A 22,956-nucleotide genomic window follows, 5' to 3' on the forward strand; every position below is an offset into this window, starting at 1 on the left:
AGCCATGCGTTGTCCCCCTGGCATTATGAAGGGTGCAAGGCGAACAACACTAGTTTTGATAGATGCCGTTTCGGTATGCATAACACATGGCCCAAGCACTGCAGTCGATGGTGCTGGATATTTTCGAGACTGAAGTACCGGCTTCTTAACCCGGTACCAGTTTTCTAATTACTTTGTGACGGATTCGTTGACGTCATGTGACACCAACAAAGCTTCTGAGACAAAAATGACCAAAAGGCCGAAGACACCGCGTATCATCTGTCTGCAGAGGCCATTTTTCACAGCCATTCAACAATACATACTCTATTATAGCCTGGTACATGCAACCCTTGAGACCCGGGAATATGTTGTCTGAAAGCCACAAGTAACGTGAATCAGCCAACGTGATTCGAATCTTTGTCATTCGTGAATTGACTGCGTCAGACACACCTTCGTCGGATCTAACACAACTATCGAGATATGCAAAATTCCATACTATCTCCTTCAGTTGTAAGGAGTATGTTCAAAAACTGGGCGTTTTGAAGCGGGAGTCTGCATTTTGGAGGTACGACTTACATGCCAAAAATGGTGTATTGTTGTTCAGTGTATTCGACAGTGCTTTTGTTTAACCCTCTTCTTCAAAGATAAGGACGTCTTCCGCTTACCCCAGATCGACGAGATTCTCGCCAACGACGATTTGAACACCGGGGTTTTGAACGCCTTCCAACACTTGCCTCATTATTCTATCAGTACCGAAGTTGACCAAGATTGGAAAGAGTGAAGATCCTCATTGGAGACCAGTTTTGTAGGGAGGAGTATAATGAGCCCACCATACACTCTCGTGTGCCCAGAAGTACGTTAATATAGGGATCAGAGTGTGTTCACAAACTTTTAGGGCATACCCTGTTGAGCAGGTATGGTTGAGAAAATCATGCGCACACTCAAAGTGAGGGAAAACCAGGATGGTACCAGAATGTACCTATTTCGTTGCTACAATACCTGAAGGAACATGAAATTATGATCGACACAGCTTCTACCCGGTCAAAATCCTGCTCTGTTCTCACAGAGTCATAAGAAGACAAAGACTCAGTGGTACCGGAAGCCTTATTACCATGGGAGTCAAAATGGCACCCCTATGGTTACTACATTCACTTTTACTTCAGTGTTTTTAAGATGGATACTGGAATGATCTCTTGCTCCAGATAAGAGCAACAAGCAAGATGAGGAGTTCACTCATCCTTGAACAGAGCAGGTGTAAGATCATCAGGACCAGAAACAGGATGATGCATGAGTAAAGATATACTATCGAACACTTCTGAAGCTGATGAAGGCCGGCATTCCGGGTTAGAGATGAGAGGGTCGTCAACTGAATTGTTGCTCAAAGTATTTTGCCTAGCGGTTCAAAAGATCTCCTTGGCTGAATATCAGAGATTCGTTATGGTCCCAGATAGTTTGCTATGAAGAACATTCCGAGGATCAGTCGAACGAATAGAGTGAAACGGCCTGCAGACGTTTCCACCACTTTTCGCCTCTTATTTATCCAGCCTTTTGTATCGAGCAAGCTCCGCGGTCTGCACGGCCACTCAGTTTTACCTGGCATCGGACGATGCGTTGGATGGAGCTATGATTGCGGCCAGGAAGAATCTGTCGCCTGGCCTTCAATAAATACATGGTCTTATACTGTTTGGATGAAATTGGTTGGTTTGTACCCCCAAACGGAAGTTTTGGCTCGGAGTAGCACTGTGGAAATCTGTTCCCAGTGGCCATTATTGTCCGGTATCAGACCATCCAGAAAACTTTAGAGGAGCCGGTTCCGACAGGTCCATTGGAGTTCCCGATCCATTAGCTTCTCAATGGTGCAACGAGATGTGCCTGTTTTGCGTGGAACTGAAAGGTGCAAGATGGTATTCCATGCTGCTATTCCTGAAGGAGCTAACATCAACGCCTGCAACTGATTGGAATTTGGTCTACTTGGATCCAGACCTCGTTCTTTGATGGGTAGCACGTCTTCAGGCGATTTCCGCTGTTCTGGAAATCAGTACTTCAGAGGGCAGTCTGTGATGGGCACACGTCTGACGTAGGCGATTACCACTGTCCGTGCATGCCTTATCCAACCAAAGAGGACCATATAATCGGGCCTCAGCAGCGCTTGGTCTAGATACTTGGGTGTTCAGGTCACAACCAACCACAGCGATGCCTGAACTTTCAGTCCGTAGTGAAAGAGCAGCTGGGGGTAGAGAAACTGTCTTTGGCAGATTGAGAGCTAGAGTAAGCGGAAGCCGAAGCAATAAACAATGTGCGATGGACCTCACTTTCTCGAGATCCTTTCATAGACGTTGCCGAACGAACCGTATAGAAACGACCACCAACGGGTATCAAATCAAGTCGAGACGTTCCGCTCGATCGATCAGTACAATGCCCTGACCGGCATATCCAGTTGCAGTGGTCTCTGCATCACTAGGTCTGCGTAGCCGGAAATTGAAAGAGAGTGAGGTGGCAGTAAGTTAAGTTGCATTGCTTGCGTCCTTTGTCCCTGTTTCCGACAGATATCATATGTCAATTCAGATGGAGTTCAGCGTACGAGCAAGAGCCACTTGTTTTCTTGTCAGCTTCAGTGTGAGAACATTTGAGGCGGCTAAGTAGACAGGCTTTCCTTGTTTGAAAACAAACTTCGAAGTGCTTAGGATTGCTACTGAAGTTGGACGTACAGAATCTGCAGCTGAGTGTAATGCAGGGTGAACAAAACGGTCAGTCCTAGTCCCGCGGAGAGAGTATTCATACTTGGGCGGGGTAGAGTAGAAGAGGGAAAACGTGAAAGTGTAAGAAGGGAGGGAGGCGAAGTAGCATGTGTTCGCTCACCCGGCTAGTAAAACAACGCGATGGCCGATGTAGCATGATAGCGTTGTTAACTTTATCATGGTTGTATGCGGGCTGAGATGATCCCGGGACGCCATCTCCCGACAGGAGGACAACCTCGACCAAAGCCTCTGGCTGGTTGCAATGGAGAAATTCCGAGTGCAAAGAGTAGTGTTTTCCCTGAGGAAGCTGCTCGTTGCAAAGAAAATATGCGGAATTCTCGTTCAGCAATTTTCCCGACGCTCACAATTCAGTCCTCGATTATTGTCTCTACGACTTCATTCGTTGTAATAAACTCAGCACTATTCGAGCAACGTGTGAGTACCCTCAGGCCGGTCAGTAATTCAGGGTTTACGCACATTATTTTGTGTTGTTACTCGGATGATTGAGAAATAATGTCACTATCATGTGTTGCTGTTGTCTCATTTATGGGGATTTGCTGTTGAGCTGTACCGTGGGAAAGAGTTTAGTTACCTCAGTTGGAACGGTCTATGGATGTTCATGTTGAGCTTTCTTCGAGGCCATAATTGAAAAGTACACTTCGTCTGCCGTAGCGAGATGTCAACAGGTGGTGGTTGAAATGGTCAAATAAAATGTGGTCCCCAATTCACACGAGGACTTTCAACCCAACTTGATGCGTGGTTTACAGTCAAGGGTTATTTTTTATGAATAGTGTATCAAACAGTTGTACCAACAAACAACCATGGTGAACGGGTTTTCAATTCAGAACATCCAAAAATAGATATTTCTACAGACGAGGTAATTCGCCTCTGATTTAAATGACCAAAAGATGACCCGCGAGTCAATGAGTAAGCGGCTTTCGGGAGTAGGTCACCATAAGAGTTGTAAAAAAACAGCGCGAGGTATCCATATCTGAGTAAATAAGCTATATATATATATATATATATATATATATATATATATATAGCAACGAAGCAGCAGAAAGACTTCACTTTAATACCACTGTACATGTGGACAAAACCTGTTGCTAACTGGAACACGTCTGAAGTACAGAAAAATCAACTGATTAGTTGGACGAGGTAATGGTGAGGATGATCCAGAACTAATGAACTCACGATCAAATTTGCCCACAGGTGATTGAAGTAAGGCATACTACTCACCAAACACTACTACGGACTTGCGGTAGGGATATGGCTTTTAAAACTGTTTACTTAATTTCTAAGCGTGCGGAGGACGAAAATACATACAAACGCTTGCAAAACTGATGAATTTATGCGACGACGCTCACTGCTATATTGATTTCGACTAAAATTGACGTGGTTGTGCTTTCTATGCGTTATGTCTCAGCAGCTTATCTTATAGTGACGCGCGTTAATCCAAGTCTTGACAGACCAACTTGGGGATCCCATTAGACTGACCAGATCGAAGGCAGACTATGAGTCCAGACTTACCTTTCGGGGAGCACAGATCAGGCAATTTCTAATAATTTGCTCATCATCTAGTAGTCGAATTCCCTAGAAGGATACCAAACAGTTCAACCAAGTAACAAGCAGTGAATGTGTGGCAGGCACCGAATGTGGTATGCGCACAAGTGAGGCCATAAACCTCTTGGTTTTGGGTTAAGACCGTGAATTCTAAAGCTGAGCAATAGGTGATTGAATCTTGTCATGTTCATCTGGTTACTTCGATCCAGTACGACACGCCGTGACTTTATGATCGACAACTGTCGCGTCTTATTTTAGAAGTTACTTTATTAATTGTGAGTAGTTAATATTGAAAATACTGATGACTGCACGATGGACAAGATAAATGAATGTCTGACTTTTCTACCATCAGAGGTAACATTTAGCAAGGAAAAAATGACCGATTTTAAAACATGGTAGAAGTTTATCCGCTGTGTGGATATGGATCATCAAACCATGGCGCATAAACTCTCAGGCCCTTCGAACTCACCTCGGAGATGACCTATTTAGGTAGGTGTGGGCACACGACGTTGAAAAATTTCAAATACATTGCAAATTCTACCTTCTAACGGGGAATGTATGACATTATGTGGTCACATACTGAAGTATCCCTCGTACTGGATGATTTTCGTTCCTGGAATACCGTCTTTGAAAATCACCACACTACTATGGAGGACGCTGCACAAGTTTTGAAATTCTGAACACCATTCTGGTTCGAAAACTGCGGTATGTTGGTAGTCCCTTAAGTGTGTTCATGTTACAAATATGGATAAAATTGAGTACAGAGCAACGGCCGCGTTGGATCTTCAAATGTTTGAGTGTTACCAAGCCGAATATGACCATGAAGTTCTCGGATCAAGGCCATCAGTGTGCAGGTTCATGAACCCATTTACGTATCTGAGTCAAATGTTCAACAATCGCACGAATGAACTGCTCATCCATACCTGCAGAGATACCCTCCTCAGACTAGAAGCGCCCTTTTCAACCAAGAAGGAAGGGGTTTATCTTATGAATGTCTCATTCGAGGGGGGTTTAAAACGGGGTTCACTTGAGCGCAAAGCCTGACCACGTAAAAAACGGTTATAAATTAATGCCGTTTCCTGCGGTTCATGGTGGTGATATTCCCTAGAAGTCTGACTGTGTAGGTCATTCAATCAATATTTGATGGCCCACGTGGACACATGACATGGGGAATAAGTAGAACTTGGATAAACAGAATTCAAGAACTTAGTCACGTTACCTGTCAGGCAAGTTGAGAGCAAGTCCCAAGACGATTGAATTAGCCTTCTGGGATCAACGCAACACAGTCGGAAGACGAGTTTACTCTTTGTACGTATCCACCGGTGTCAAAAACCAACAGTGAGACTTCCAACACAACTAATATGCTGTCCTGGAACACTGGTTTCTTGGTCAACCGGGTCAGCTCATTCACTCCATTCATAAGTGCAAACTATTTATGAATTTTCCCAACACCACCTCAAGTCTTATTCTAACAGTCGAATTAGGGAAACGAAACCACCGCTTTGCACTAATGGGCATTTGACGCCGAAGCCCGGTGTAAAACATCGACTCCCATCGAAAAATTTGGAATAATCGAGAACAGCTTGCTACCTTTCGCTATAACTTGGTCATAGCGCATTTTCAGTCACAACAATTACGGGTACTTTACCGATTTATATGCACACACATCCCAAAATAGGTTATGCGAATGAACGAAACTAAGGAATTCTGTTTTTTGTCAGCTAATTACGTTCAAACGACAACCAGATGTGGATATCCCACCCGGTGTTTTCATTCTCACTCGATCAGGCCGTCATTCTTACCTGACTACAGGCGTGAAAGCCAATTACCCCAGTAATTTTCTAAATACTACGAAAAGTAGATACTCACAACTAACAGTTCGAAGCTTGACAAGCTCTGTCCACATTAGAGGTGGCAAATGAACGGGGCGGACAACATCATGTTTGTAACAACTCACGAGTTTGCTTCTGTTGCCCAAAAGCATAATTCGAATAGTAAAAGCCTTTCAGAATCGATAATGGAGCATAGCACTGACACTGATAGAACAATGCGGACAACCATGAAAGCTACAGCCGAATTTGTGTATCCGTCATTTTAATGTTCCTCCCATGATAACCCATAAAACGAAAGGTTTGTTACTCACGAAACTTGGTGGCGATTTTGGCATGGATAGACTAGTGTAATTCCACTGACCTGGTACTTGTTTACGATAGAGAATCGTCAGAGAAAGAGTGAGATGAGACCAACTTCCTGTGTATGTATTGGATCAAAACACCACATAACATCAGGAGTGTCTGGCCTATGTGTTATTCAAACCTAGTTCGGTCAAGTTTGATTCCGATTTGTCCCGAATGAACTGAAATACATTCCTGCCTCAGGTTTATTTTCATCGCGGTAATTCTGGTGGATGCAAATTTCGAATCGATTATAGGACTAACTAACCTTAATTCAACTGCGTGCTGCCGTTAAGGGCAGCAATCTTGTGTGATACGTTTGAACGCAGACACAACCGTACGACAAACAGTACGAGGGCCTTGAAATGATTCGCTATAAAGTTTGTTACGATCACTTCCGATAGATCCAGTACAAACTTAACGAAGGTGCAAGGCCGTTTTTGGCTACAAAGAAGTTCGAACGTTCAGTTCCTAAACACACCACATATCCTGCAGTATTGTTCATCATAGACTAGTCGAATTTATCAAATCACTTCCCGTTTTCTGAAAATAAACATTCTGTCCTAATCTTCACAATCCCAGTTCTAGGCGATGCACCGGGCTTGTTACCTTTTGTGAAGTTCCGAGTTAGTATTGCCTTGAGACGAATCATTTTTCCAGCCTGGAAAGGCTTTCAGCTCTACTGACTTTTCCATGTAGTTTACCAAAACCTTGCTTATATTTGGGTACGACTGATCCCAAATGATATCTGCAAACAAGTACAAAATGATGAGATCCTTCCCTTGAATCGAAAAATTAAATCGACTAATCTGGGTCCGATAGTGGCCGGCTTTTCGCCAAAGCAACCATATAGTCTTGGAAAATCCAAGCAATTATGAACATGTGGACGGGAAATAACAAGGTTTTTTTAACGCCTCTACCTGAATGCTGTCTACTTTCTGGCTACGTATCAGCCAGATCAAGAAATGTGTGCCCGGTAACCCTGAAGTCCAAAGTGAATTCAAATCTAACCGAATGGGAGCTACATATTTAAATCTTCAGTTAAGTAGAACTGCGTTTCAGAAGGGCACAATTATGCGGCCTTTTTGGTCCGGTTCCCTATCGTTCAATCTAGAGTTCATGAATGCACGAAAGTATTGTCAACACTTTGGAGCTTCAAAGGAATGAATTCGCGAACTACGAGCAGTCCACTGCTTGGAGCTGTAAGCAGCGGTTACTTACCCCTCGTTTGCTTCTAAAACAGGCAAGTATGGTGGAAGAATTCTTGTTCTGCACACTAAAGAGATTCGCAGCTTCTTGGCTTGTACTCATGGGCGGCGAATGTTTGCTCCCCCCCTTAAGGCCATGACACGGTTGTGTTCTCATTTTTGAGAACGTGTTTAGATATGAAGGGATGCTTTTAACCTTCGTGACCAGTAGTTGTGTGGGTGGCAGTCCCGGTTTGTAACTTCTTCCTATATCAGTCTCCATTATTTTCTTGTTGTGCATCTCTAGACATACACAGCAAAACTAAGACACCGAGTGAGTTCTAAGTCTTGGCTTCTCTCAGGAGCATTACTGGCCACTTTCCAGGTGAACACTTGCTAGTTGCGGATACAAACTGGTTCGTGCGTCTTAAATAACCCAGGTTTTGGTTTCTTGCATTTTACGTTAAACCTGCTTGACGGAGAAAAAAGTACATTTTGGAATCTTCTGTGATGATGTTGTAACTTCTGTTGGTGATGACGTCGCAGTAATTATGTATGTTACAACCATCTGCGCGTAAACCCAGGAACACAATGAAAGGCACAAACCCCAATCAAATGACATTTTCTGAAAAAAAGTATTTTCTTTGCCATCACCATGTTTAGACCGTTGTTGTATCCCACCAAACCCTCTTATTAGTTCATTCTCAAACTCGAAATCTGAGTTATTGCCATGACCACAGGCTCACCAATCGCCGTCTCTCGTTTGCTCCATTCGCCAGCTCCCAGTTTATTCCTTTTCATTCGAACGCGGGCTGGTCTCATTAGACGCAGTCAGCATCGACAACGGAGCGCAGTCATGCATACTGACCGATGTAAATTCAAGGCCAAACGACCGTCGTTCTTAGTTCAGACGGTCCTGTGTTTTTGGTAAAACGATAATACAGGTATTCGTGTATGTGTGTGTGTGATATTGCACATACCTGTAATGATTTTCTGAGTGTTACTTTGTAAATTTCACTCGTATGGTTCCATCTTAAACCAAGATAGTGCAATTTTACTTCTGTTGGACCCGGATAAATACGGTCAACGCAGTCTGCCTAGCGAATTTCGTCTAATTCCCTAGGTGGAAGCGAATTTTCTCGAAAGGTTGCAAGTTATTCACCAGAGTTGTTTCAAGGCGATATTCTAATAGACGTTTGCTAGGAAGTGAGGTCATATTATCTAGTTCTCATCCCAGGATCAAATGAGTTAATTTAAGGCTCCTTCTCATCGTTGGCGAAAGTCAGCCTGAAGTCTCAGCTTATCGAATAAAGTTAAACAACCGCATGACAGTAAACACGAACGGAAGTGGCAGTATCCCCAGCTATCCCCTCGGTTTCGGAACCCCATGAGAGACACTTATGACTATCCAACTTACCGTATTTTCGTCTTTCTGTACTTTACCAGGTAGATGATTGGAGTGTTATGCAGGTTTAAAAAACGCCAAATCACACTCAGCCTTATCCGAGAAACGGATGTGAATGACCTGAATATCAGCTTCAAATCAATACAAATGGATGACCCAGACACTGATTTCAACAGCTAAGTTGATCGGTCTTGTGTGTCCAACTTGTCTGACGAGAATAACAGGCAGAGAAACCAGCTGTAAGGGAAAAGAGTGAAGCCGTTACTAGAATTCTCGTTCACTAGGCAGCCAGCATAGGGAGTAAATCAAAGAGAGGATCAGATTTGTCTGAGCCAGCAAACGAGCTAACATCGGACGTGATAATAAGTTGAAACGCAAGGAGAAAATCAGGGTAAAGCGAACGGATAGATGTTCATAGGTGAAGAAAGTTGTATGCCATATGTAGTTTTATTGGTTTTGAAAGCAGACCGCGTTCAGGCACCGGTTGACCAGTGGGTGAGCCACTACGATAGGACGACTTGCATTCAACTTGATACGCTTGCTTTCAACATATCTACTGATTCCTTCCTTCGAAATATCTGGGGCCCAATACTAATTGACCCGTATCCATTCCCCAGGTTGTGCCTAAAAACTCTCGGTTTTACTTCAAACGCTCCTTGAGTTCGTTGACGTAACAACCGGTCAGTGCTCTATCTGTCCTTGTTTGGACAAGTACGCTACTCACATAATTGGTTGAGTTCCCATAGGTTTGCCTTGCGTCCCCTTACATCAAAAGCGTGTTAGCCATACAAATGGAATAAGGAATGGAAGGTGACCAGACAAATAGATATGCCTCAATGCGCTACTTCTATCCGGTTCTACAATCTACACTAAAACTCCTAAACATTCTCGAATGGTCCACAAAAGTGCACTGGTATTTCAGTTTTCAGTGTTTTCATGCTATGTTATCTTAAGTTCATTACGATGGCACACGATGACATGGCGACACAACTTTGCCTCGTGATCAAATACACGGGAATACAAAAGATCTTCTCGAGGTGAATACAAGAGCACAGCAGCTCCACAGTAGATGGATCATGAAAACCTACGAGGAGCCACATCGTGCACTCCGTGGTTTCCTCCATAAAAGTAAATTCATGCGGGCAAACACCAGAATATATAAAAATAGATCGCCGTGTTGGTCCCTGAAATTATGATACTAAGGTGTTTTCCAGCCATTATTAGGACAACTGAGCCGGTTAGGACTACGTCTTGAATAAGATAATCCACTAACTGTGTCGCCTTGGCTAAAACCTATCAAATGAATGTGCTGCGACGATCGTTTGGTGCTAGGCCACAAATTGCGCTGTCAACCTCACTATCAGGAGACTACCGACCACCATTTTTGGGCACGGGAAATATGGCTGAAGTGCTTAGCTCACGTGTAGCAGCGATTGGAGGATGGGGTTCGACAAGATGATTGGGATAAACGGCATATAGCCTTAACATGAGTTTCAGGTGACTGTTCTACTTGAATTCATAACAGTTAAGTAACAATGAATGGCGTTATCCGGGACTGGTCTTCCTGTGAATTCCACGTTTACTATCATGTTCTTTTCAGGCCCCTGTGAGGATTTTGAAGTTATTGAATTCTAACTGGGTTGTTTACGATTGGGCAGAACCCGAAAGAATGAAACACAACAAATAAGAGACGACAGATCACTGTTTGATCGCTTAACACCGTCATGGTGAGTAGTAGACATAAAATAGCTTACAAGTCAGAATAGACCGCAAGGTAACTGGTCCTCGGATATTCTGTAGTTTATTCGTTGATGAACATGATTGATTTGCACACAACCGGTGACTGGAAAACTACGTTTAAGATGGATTTCTAAATTTAATAGAAATTTTGTCCTGCAAGTGAAGCCAGTGTATGCCCCGAAAGCCGAGAAGCACTGAAGCTGTTTCACCTAATTAGAGATCCTCACCGGTTTGCATCTCAAGAAATTCTCGTAGAGTCTCAAACCCGCGACACCCCGTCTAGCATTTTAAACACATCCCTTCGGCCACGGTTGGCTGATCAGCAAAGTGATTAGTTCTCACTAACATAGTACTGGACATACCAGACATTGTACGAACTAATCACACTGCTACTCAGTCACTCGCGGCCAGACCGTTAAGTGTTCAGACTACTAGACGAGAGGTCGTGGGTTATAGACCCCCACAGTGTTCGGTGAGATGCGCATTACTGGCGATTCTCAGTGGGGATAAAACAGCCGTACAGAGCTTCTCGGCTCTTTGGCATACACTGACCTCAGTCACAGGAGAAAATCTTCAGTAAAATGACCGAATCTCCTCAGACTATTAACAGCGCATCATAAAAACTTCAATTCGTGCAAGTTTCACTTGGATATGGATTTCAAAAATCCTTGTGATCAATATCAACGCGAATCGTGTGACTTGTGACTGGCTCAGAGCTACCTCATATGAAAGGCGCATTATTCTTCAGCGATTTAAGTCAGATATGAAGAGAGTACACTTGAGACTGGTTTATTCTATCCACGAATCAATCTACCTGGATCGTGCTTGAGCGAATTCACATTGGTGATTTCTATGAAATCCTAAAATCCTTCTGTTTATCGAAAGCTGCGGCAGTGCGGCAAACAGTCGGATAGTCACAGTAAGGCTCGAGAAACATCATTCATTGGCGCCATCTGCGGTAAAGGAGATTCGAACACCACACATGATAAAGAAGTCCACACTTAGCGAAATACACTCAGTTGCAAACTAATTTCCTTCTGAGAGAGACCCACCTGGAACCCAGCTGAATCTCCTGTTTGTGATGTTTCCAGGCAACTGAACGTGCTGCACCAGGCCGCCTCATGTTTCAGTCGCTACGATATTCGAGATATCGCGATACATGTATATTCGTAATGCACTACTCATCGCGAACGAGAGATTCATCTGGGTTCCAGGTGAGTCTCTCGAAAAACCAAATTAGTTTGCAAATGAGTGTATTTCGCTAACTTCGTGCAGTTTGGTTTCAAGTAGAACATAATGTTGACGGAAACCCGGGGACTGCGCCTATCTGATGAGTCCCAAAAAGGGCGAAACCGATCGTGGGCTGTCGACAAAGTTCACACTTGTTTATTTTCCTCATCATCATCGTGCTTTTGGGTGTCACCAAGCACCGTCAAGTAAATGTATCCCATTGTCCTTGGTTTAAATGTAAATATTTTGAAACTGAACGACAGCAGATGCAGGGATGTTACTGGTTGGAGTGATTGAGAGTGAACCTGTAGAACAGGTCTCCTAAAAGTAAACTGACCACTTTAGGTTAACAAGTCTGCTCGTGACTGCAGCTTATTACCTTGTCAAAAAGTGTCCCCAGGCGCCCGCGAGAATTATCACTGGCCCCCTAACCAGGTTGACGACATCGGTTAATTTTGCTAGGTTATGCAGTCAGAATGTTTGTAATTCGAGGGCGTCATTAGCCGACCACTGTCCGTCTGCCTCCACCCCTACTGAGTGTGCTCAGACAATTTAGGGTTCTATCAACATCCGGAGAGCACAAACTGACCTAAGTACGTTGGAGCTTTCGGTAGGTCTTTCAGTGGAGCTGCACTTGGCCTGTTACTCTTGCACATGTTCCCACTATTGAGCTGAACCGTTAAAATGATGGTAGCAAGCTAGCGGAGACAATCACCATTAATGACACCATTAATGTACATTTTTTGAATTACACTTATGGTAAAGAAGAACCAGAAAGCGTCTTTGTTGTATCGCCTGACATTTGTTTAAAACCAAAATGGTTGACTAGACGAAAGGAGAGAGTGGTGCAAAGGTGGAGTGGTTTTGCCTATCGTTTAGGTAACATTATCAGTGCACAGGTAGTGATAGCCATAATACAAATCAGAAGGTGTAGACCATGCGAAAAAAAACTTGCCAGCGATTGCTGATGGAGCGAGTGGATGCATGAAGTAGTTCCAGAATGATGGAAGATGAACAGACGCGGCATTGATATTTGGCTGAGGTAATAGGGGAGTTGAAGACTGAGCCGTAGGTGTGTCAGACATCAGTAGAAATATGAATATATGGGAGTCCAAATGAATAATTGTCAGGAGTTACATGAGTTCACAAACTTTGGGCTCACTAATTATTAGTGCACAGGTGATGATAGTCATAATACAAATCAGAAGGTGTATGTGTGCACTAATAGAAGGTTTTAGTATTTCTGTGACACGTATAAAAATAAATACAGTGCGAAAATGGGAGTAAGTCAAAAAGGGAAGTTATCGTATATGAGAGTCCCTTGGTGGAAGTCCGGACGGCGGGAACGTGTTTTTCTCCGCAGTTAGACTGCTACACGTACGCCATGGTTGTCCGTGGGCTTGTGGAGAGGTTGACGTCCTGCTCCCTGCGCGCGCGCGAGTCTGTGTCTTGACTGGGTTCGGTTTGCCTTTATGTAGGTCCCAGTGCGTGTACGTGGGCGCGTCGGCACATGAGTGGTTGCTACGCTGACAGGCGGTGCAGACAATCGATGTCCAATGAGCCAGCTTAATGCGACGTGTTTGTGCGTATGAGAAAAAAGACAAGCCTCGCGATCCAGTGAGCGACTGTGAGTTGAACAGTCAACTATGTGGGTGACTGGGTCGCTACAACCTCATCCCTGACGTAAAATAGCCGAACTTATTGAGATTTGGGATAAGCGCAACTCACAGTTAAATCTTACATTGTGAGGGTTTAAATTACATCTAGTAAAATCTACTCTTTATTCCGAAATGCTAATTAAAAATGAAAGACAACAATGTTGACCATCCGGAGAAAAAGCTACCAACATTAATCTGGAGCCTTTTCGACCATATCACCAGTCATGAGAATGGGAGGAACGTTATATCTTGGTGGCCCTCAGCTGCTGTGGAGGAAATTGGACAATACCGTGGTCAATGGACAACTTCTATTTGTCGGACGGGACATAACGAACCATGTGTACTTGACGCCTATTCCCCATTGGGTTCTAAACTCACTCCTCACTGATGTTTCTTTCATCTTGCAGCACGCAATCAGCTAGTTCGAAATAAAGGCGTCCTCATCACTATCGGCATTTGTGTGGTGCGATAACAAGTTAGGATGGATCTATTGCCCTAATCACTCATTGGTCTATGTAGTATGCGAAACAGTGGATTCTTTGTGTTTGGCTTACTGCTAACCGTGGTCCTCTAGTAATAATGCGAACACTGGATTCTTCTGTGCATTCATATCGGCATGACAGATGTATTACCGGATTCAAGGCCAATAAAAAGCCCAGGAATCTGATTTAGTCGGAGCACTTGAATCTGACGAAGGGATCATTCGTTACAGCAATCATAAGAACTTAAAATGACCGCCTTACTGGACATTATCCTGCCTGTAGATTGAGGGTTGAATGTGCGGTGGGGAATGAGCCATCAACCTCGACCACCTAAGTCAATTCGTCGCCCACTCTGTATTTACAATTGATCACATTAGTTGCCTCAGTAGTTTGGTCATGCCCACACAATTTGGAAAGTGATTTACGTTCACAGTCGTTAGTTCACCTAATGTGTGTGCGTGTGTGAGGACGTCAAAGGCATCCATAAGTTTTTTCGCAAAGAAGCGAATCGTCAGTTGTTCGCACCGTAGTCGCAAACGAGCGTTTGCAACATGGCTAGTGCACATAATCTCCTTGGCGCCGGACATGTATTTGCCCACTCAGTTGCTGCCATTGATTTAGAAACCTAGCAAACCCTCCGCTGGTCATCTGAAGAAACCAGTAGTTTATTACTTGACGAAACCCCAGTGTGTTGTGCTTGTATAGGTGGGACTGAACTCTTTCTAACCATTGTTATGCGTACTGAAAGTTATTTGTGTATTCTCTGGGTATTACCTTCTTTGTAAAACGAAGGATGGCAAACTTTGAAAAGTGTGCTAGCCCCTGCTGCTCCAGATTATAGTTGCACTGAATCTGGGCAGAGGGCTAACCCGCCTGCTCCCTATGTAAAACTCTACCTCAAGAGAGGGTTGTGATTCAGACTTGAGTTTGCCGCCGACTTATCCTACTTATGTGAGTGGCCACTTTCGAAGGGAAGAACATTTATCGTGAATCCTATTTTATACGAACTGTGCTGGGTGTCCAGCCCTATCCTCCGAGGGCAGTCTGACTGCGAAATACAAACATATGGCCAGATTTCATGTTCTCATGAACGTTGATAATCACACTAATTTCGTAACTTCCCTCCATTCTAGTTGCTGCAACCGGTCTTGCCATTTTTCATGGAGAATTGATTCATTCCAACGCCGTGGTGCCGTCCATCACTAAGACATGTCTGTCCACGTTACTTTAACAAGAAGTGTTGACGTTCTGAAAAAATCGTATCTCGTCACATAATCAGACAATATAACTGCCCTGCTGGCGCCACAAAACCACAATCAAAGGCCTATGACGTGTGATGAAATTATTGCTATCGGTATATTCCACATATTTTGTATCATCTACTAAATTTTACTACCGTTCGGCTCGTTATTCGTCCGAAGAAACCAAAAGTGTTCTGATTTCAGATCAAGATAATTTATTATCTCGTCTAGTTTTAACGACGATCACCAACTACTGTTTGCAGCTGCTGCATCACATCGGAGGTATTTGGAAGAACCTGAAATCGCCTCCGGAAACGCCCAAGTATATTGATAGAGTAGGCTGCGATCCAAGTGACGGTTCCCACTGAAACTACGATCGACAAGACTTTTTTCTGTTGTCAGGACCGCCTGCAGTTTGAACGGAAAGTTCCCTTCCTTTCCGTACCATGGGAACGGCTGACTATTGGCCTTCGCGTCCTGTCTGAGTGTGCAACCCACTGAAAACTATCGATCGTGCGGTTGGCCAGCTTAGATCGATTTGGTCAAACATGGAGCTTTTCCAGTCTTCCAGACAGTTCGGATTGGATGAAAAAGCTTTGGCTTTTAATGTTGATCCACTCATTTTGAATATTTCGGCAGGAACCCCGTCTACCTCAGCAGCCGGTTCAGATTTTATCTTCGAAGTTCAGCCTTCGTAAGTGAGTTGGATAGGTCTGTTCTTACGACGGCATGGATCAAAATTGTAAGTGTCCAAACCTTAGATAGATGTTCAGAAATCTGCTTGCAAGCAAACAATGTCATCAGATTTATTGAGCCTTCGGCAAGTTCGGGTATATGGATGTACTGAAGATACAACACTTTAGGTCCAAAGGTTTCTTTCAATAGTTCAACTACTTCCGTGTAATATCGCCGACATTCACAGGACTGGATATCCAAGACAGAGGCTACAAAATATTAGTTCTCGCCGTGCGTAGATCCTCTCGAGCTATTGATCTTAACGGCTGTTAGAGTATCTTGATAAAAGTCCCGTTCTTCTCGTTGACCAAGAAGGACATAAATTCATCGTTTACATGAAACCAGTTTCGATGCTTGTGTCTTTTGAACCAAATAATTTCAGTCGCAGATGTCTTGAGTTCGTCCATTGTTCTTTCAAAATATTTCGAAAGTTTCAGTTTTGAAACTCCCAAGAAATTCATGAGTTACTTACTGCTGATCATTTTAAACAGGGATTAAAATGCTGTACAATACTTGTACGCGAAAAAATATGGATCCTGAAATTCAACATAGAACTCTTGCCTTGTTGAAAACCTTGAACGGCTGCACTCTGGACTTATAAGTTTTCATGTACGGCTTGCAAAACTGAAGTGAGCCTTCTGCTTTTCATCTTCTTAGTGTGGAATAAAGTGTTCCTTCCAATAAGGCAAACTCGAGATGGGGGTTCAGAATCAGCGACTGTAGGTGGAAAGAGGTTGACTCCTTCAAGCCACTTTGATCTGACTTACTGTTTGCTGGGTACGAATCAACGACGTTTAAATCTGTGAGCCCGCTCCTTAACAACCGGACAATCTTGAGTCCCATGTGTACTAAGGAAAACTCGATCTTAGCGAAATACACTCATTTGCAGACACATTTGGTTTTGCGAGGGACTCACCTGGAACCCAGATGAATGTGGTTATTGATGTTTCCAGGCAACTCAATGTACTGCATCAGGCCGCCTCATGTTTCAATCTGTACGATATTCGAGATATCGCGATACATGTATATTCATAATGCACTACTCACAAGGTTGCTAAAAATTCGTCGACAGCCCACGACCAGTTTCACCCTTCTTGGGACTCATCAGATAGGCGCAGTCCCCCGAGTTTCTGTCAACCTTATGTCCTACTTGAAACCAAATCGAACGAAATTAGCGAACTACACTCATTTGCAAACTAATTTGGTTTTGTGTGAGACTCACCTGGAACCCAGCCGAATCTCTCGTTTGTGATGTTTCTAGGCAACTGAATGTGCTACACCAGACCGCTCGGTCTTCCTTTTCTCATTCACTGAACCAACTAGCGCTACGGAATAACCCTGATTGAACAGTTGCAGTGGTAGCCTGGAAGGTAAAAGATAATCTTTCTCAAACTTGTGAGTAGACCGTTCAAAGCTTGAAAGAACTATCTCTTCGAGGAGTGTCACTTAGGAGAACACGGTGATTCTCATGACTGAATAATGGCATACGTGCACACAAAACTGAGTTGGTGCTATCAAAACTCAGTAGGCTATAAAACCATGAGTCTGTGAAATCAGTACTTTTGGGGAACGGTTTTCATCAGAAAACTCACATCAAAATGTCAGGACATGAACGACCAATGGGCTGACTGAACCAAATCGGCCTTAGCTATAACGAAAATAGTTGCTCTGTTTCAATACTTTCTTCGTGTTTATGATCAACAGACGCTAATGATCATCACGGAGATTTTAATTAGGAACATGGTGGAAAATGATATTCTAAAACAAGGTTGGTAAGTACTGGTGAACTAAAGATAATTAACCTGTATCGATCACTCCCTGCGTGTGGAATCATTGACAGTTAATCGGCTAATCACATGACCAAAACTAGTCTTCATCGACTGACCCATTTAATGGTTCTCTTCCATGCTTCTCTGTAAATGGACTCTTGCTTAATGTTTGGAATGTCCGGTGTATGTGTATGCTCACAGATCACCAGCCGCATGACTTCAGTGTGACTGAGCTGTGACAGTGAGCTGGGAAATTAGTAGATTTAGACATCCAAAAAGGTGATTTCTATCTCCGACAACCGTAATTAAGCTGAGGATCTTCCACGATTGTATACCTCAGGGTGACAAAGCACACTCAGGCTCTCGGGGACAGATATGCCAACACTGCATTACTTTAAACCGGAAAATGTTCCCAAGATCAGTTCGAGCAATCCACAAGAGCGGGCATACTTAATGAGGATCATTGTATCTGCATATACAAAAATATATACGTCAACTCAAAATGAGGTTTTATTAGTAATGACAACAACTGATGTAAGAATTCCCGCTATTAAGAATCATTTCAACGCCGGTTGAGCTCCTCCCATAGTTTGTTCCCAATGGAAGGATGCTAAACAATAGCACGTGTGTTCTTCCTGGGCTAAACATCTGGATGCGTGAGCAAATCACGAGAACATTGACCATTTTAAACTTATGCTTAATCACAGAGCTCCATGACCGGTAGGCCTTATGGACATCGAGGTCGCTCTACAAGCAGTTACATTGAAAGAGCATAAGTCATTCCGATGTCATAAACCCTTCACTTCAGACTGCAGCCGAATTCCATGGTTATATTGTTTGTGCTATGTCTTGGAATTCGGAGCATCACCACGAGTTATTTGCTTCCATGCCACCTGTCTAGTACATCATTCGTTACGGTTAGTTGATACAGTTAGGCTGAAGTTTCCAGTTGTTACCAAGCTGACCTACCAGGTCTCTCGGTTTGCCTTGATAAAATGGGCACACTTGGCAGACCGATTTCACTCGGCCCATTCTTGAATTTTCACGGTCCCTTTTTTTCGCCTACTGACTCAGGACGAAACTACCAAGCAGAACCTGCGCCTTTATATTATCAGAATTACAGAGGTTACTTTGTCACATAAACTCTACCAGCAATGATGAACAAAGAGAGTCTCTTTTTTAATAATAGATGAAAGTAGCGAAGGAAACACGGGGAGGCTGTAATTGCCAAAGGAGCGTAAGGATTTAAAGGTGTCGGATGTTTTTAGCCAAACTTGCAAGTGTCTCTTATCGAATTTGTTGACTTGTAGCTACCCGCTCACTCACATACTTGAGTGTTAAGCTCACAGCCTTCCACTGGATCACGAAACTTGTCTTTTTTCATACGTCACATTAAGCTGACCCATCGGACGCCGATTGTCTGCACCGTCTAGTGAGCGTAGCAACTACTCATGTGCTGACGCGCCCACGTACAAGCAAACGGACCTGCATATAGGGAAACCGAACACAGTCAGCACACAGACTCGCGCACGCGCAGGGAACAAGGTGTCAGTCAAGCACTCTCAGTCTACGGACAATTGTGGAGTACGTGTAGCAGCCAAACTGCGGAGAAAACACGTTCCCGCCGTCCTGACTTTCACCAAGGGTCCTTCACATACGATAAGTTCCCTTTTGACTTGCTCCACAATTTATCTTGCCTTTATTTTATACAAGCTGCAAATAGCTTCTGTAAACTACTGTCAACCACGGTAAAGACAGTTAGTAGTGAATATACCTTCTGAATTGTGTTATGGCCATCCTCAGCAGTGCACTAATAGACTACAAGTATAAAAGGATACCAAAGGAATTGTTGCCAATATGGTTTTCATCTGGTGGATTTTCTCCCTCACACTGACTGTATACGGGTGATACTCATGAACTAAAATGTGCTGTGCCAGTGAGTGGCTTTGTTTCAAGGTTGCCATAACGACGAAGACCTGTTTATCCCACAACAGCCGTACATAAACAGTAAGTTTTCATGAAAAGTCTAAACATAAGCTTTAAGGACGGAACTATTATGGTAGAATGCCATGATCTATCTTCGCACATGGACCGCACAACCACGGATGTTTGATGTGAGTGAGCAGTATTCGGCGAAGCTTCAAGCGTATTCCAATTGTGTTCTACTGAACATCTACACTGAAGGGCTGATTTGGCCACTCAAGCAAGGCAACTGAAATTTTAACTTATGGTTCTCAGGGTACGCCTAGGCAATTACTTTCACCTGCGTCGCTGCGCTCCTAAAGCGTCCGCAACAGGTGAAAAGCAACTGGTTTGTACTGTATCCTTTATAGTGTGAGCTAGACGTGGGTCCGAAAGCTGGTCAGATGGAAAGTGTGCCAACTGAGAATTAGCCACCAATCAGGTTCGCGTGTTCATTGTCGAAACCGGACTAAGTGAACTTCCCCATTCAACGTCTGTCACACATCAACATGTATCTGCTTTGTGATCTACGGAAGTGAGACATTCCACTCGATCGTAGTGCACGGCCAATGAATTTACACACTGTCGATACATTTAGTTCAGCGGCATGAGAATAAATCTCAGTAGCTTGGGCTGGATTGGTCGACTGGGGCCTACCAAAGACGCTATTCAGTGTGCCCAAAGTGTGGTCGGCCATATTCGGTCATTTTCGACCGCATGGCGGGTTTCAATGCCAATATCTCTAGAAGCATATGACTAGAGTCGAAAATGCTCTCTGACTTTTCATAATCGAATGTTTGCAAAGTGCGTGCTTAATATGATTATTATCCACTAGGGTCTAAAGGTGCAGAGCTCATCAAAGAATATGGTACTTATGATAATTTTCTATAGAGGAGAATGTCGGTAGCTCAGGTAACGTAGATGGTCGTTGGCTTGTTCGCTGAGCTGGTTGTGGGCACAACCACTAACCCACCGCTACGTACAACTAAGCACTGATGATGTCACCTCGATTGGTGATGAAACTTTTGCAACCAAATTGCCCAGCTCAGCGAACAAGCCAACGACCAGTTGTGATCGCAAACCACCTGAAGACTTAGGTTGAATATATCAAGATTTACGCGTTCTAAACAGCGGATCTGAAGGTATCCTATAGTACTGCAACCACCCTTCGCTAGCTTTTAAGACTAACAAGTAACGTTAATTGAAGTTGGGCAATAATAGACTTTTTGATTATGTATTCGCTTTAACTGATTTATGAGGAAAATTAGAGCTCAACAACAATAAGATTTTGGTCGTGTTTGCAACCAGCCAGTCAACTTACCACCAAAAATGCAGATTAAACGTTCAGTCGGTGAAACGACGTTTGACAGATTGTGGTCATTCTTGTTCACTACAGTGGCCAACGCTTGCACTTTTAGAAAACCAATGCCTTCGAATGTTGCCTTGGCAGAAGCAGGACTTGGTTAATGTTCCGTTCTCGAGCTAACTGTCATTCAAGTGAAGAAGGCAGCAGCTACGGCAAAAGTGTTGTTACAAAGTTCGAATTAAGTCTTGATGACTGAATGAACAGAAAATTGTGGCATGTTGCTTGTAGTCCGCTACATTAGATAGCTCCGATTCACATACTGCTAAGTGCAGAGTTGGCAAACTTATCAAAACCCACGACAGTGAAGCATGACATCAAGAGCGAAAAACTATGGTCAGTACTGGTCTCGTCGTACAGTCCACGGGGCCTTGTTCAACATACTACAAAATAACTTTACATCAGCAAATAGCAAGCGAAACATAAATGACCGCAACTGCTTTCATCCATCCTTATTACCATGAACAAATGGATGTTGGTTTTCTGTGCAAGTGAGTGAAGCATTGTATTCTCACGTGTATCACATTATCGACAACTGCGACTATCCTATTTTGCTTTATTTTGTGATTCCTACTTTTCCGTGGCACCGTAACAGTTGTGAAAGGTGCTTTAGCTCTGTACGGGCTCGCATAACAGCAAAAGTTTAAGCGCGAACCGTGCTTCAGTTTCACGGTCAAGGTACGTGGTTACTTGGAAGCAAAATACGTGGTAAATACGTAGTGTCAGATTACCAGGATGGAACGAAACACTCAAACGGTTGCTTAAAATTCCACGATAGCCTACGACTGGTTCTTCAACTGTCTGGAATCATCAGGTAGACACAGTCCCCGAAGTTCTGTCAGCCTTACTTTCTACGTGAACCCAAATGGGATTCACTTGCAAAATTATTTGATTTGAGCTGAATACTCGCCTGGATTCCAGCTAAAGAAAAGCACAGAGAAGATATTAAGCTGGAAATCAGATGAGTCACGGGTTTGGGCGGAATAGGTATAATAATGTCAGTTTCCTTACGCCTTCATCAATGAAGCACATGTGGACCAGCATTTTCTTTACAACTCCAGAACAACAAAGTTTGGCAGGATAATTTGGGAGATTGGAACGGTTCCAGCGGAGACTGTCACAAGGGTTTGAACATCAGAAGGCCTTCTTTGGTGTGCTTTCATGTAGCTTAAAATCATCTATCGAACGATATATGGGTAGAAACCTTTGCTTTCAGAATTAGCAGCAGTCAGTTGTATCACGGAGGTGAATTTGCCCTTATACTCGTATTACTGGTTGCAGAATTTTCCCATTAGATTCATTCACTAACGCGTCCGAGCAAATTTCATTTCTAAACATCGTGTGTGCAGAAACTATGGATGCATAGCACTGCCATGCTAGAGACTGCATAAACCACTGCCTGAATAGTACGAGATTAGAAGCCCACCTTGGTTTCTCGAATATTATTATACACTTCTGGGGCAATGTAGCAATATATCGGCTCCAGTGCTTTCCTAGTTCGCAAAACAGATGAGGGTTAGCGTTAAGGTGACTATAAGGTACATCACTACGGTATCTGGTTCATTTGCAAGACTTTGCGGACGTCGTTTTGGTTTATCAGTCACACCATGAACAGCCAACAAATAAATGAGAACATTTTTACTCATATCGAATTCTTTCAACAGTGTGTTGTGATTGCACCCAAGATATCATATCTTACTTGGTATCAATGTGCACTGAAAAACTAGGGG

This window comes from Opisthorchis viverrini (assembly GCF_000715545.1).
Source record: "Opisthorchis viverrini unplaced genomic scaffold opera_v5_250, whole genome shotgun sequence".
Taxonomy (NCBI): domain Eukaryota; kingdom Metazoa; phylum Platyhelminthes; class Trematoda; order Opisthorchiida; family Opisthorchiidae; genus Opisthorchis; species Opisthorchis viverrini.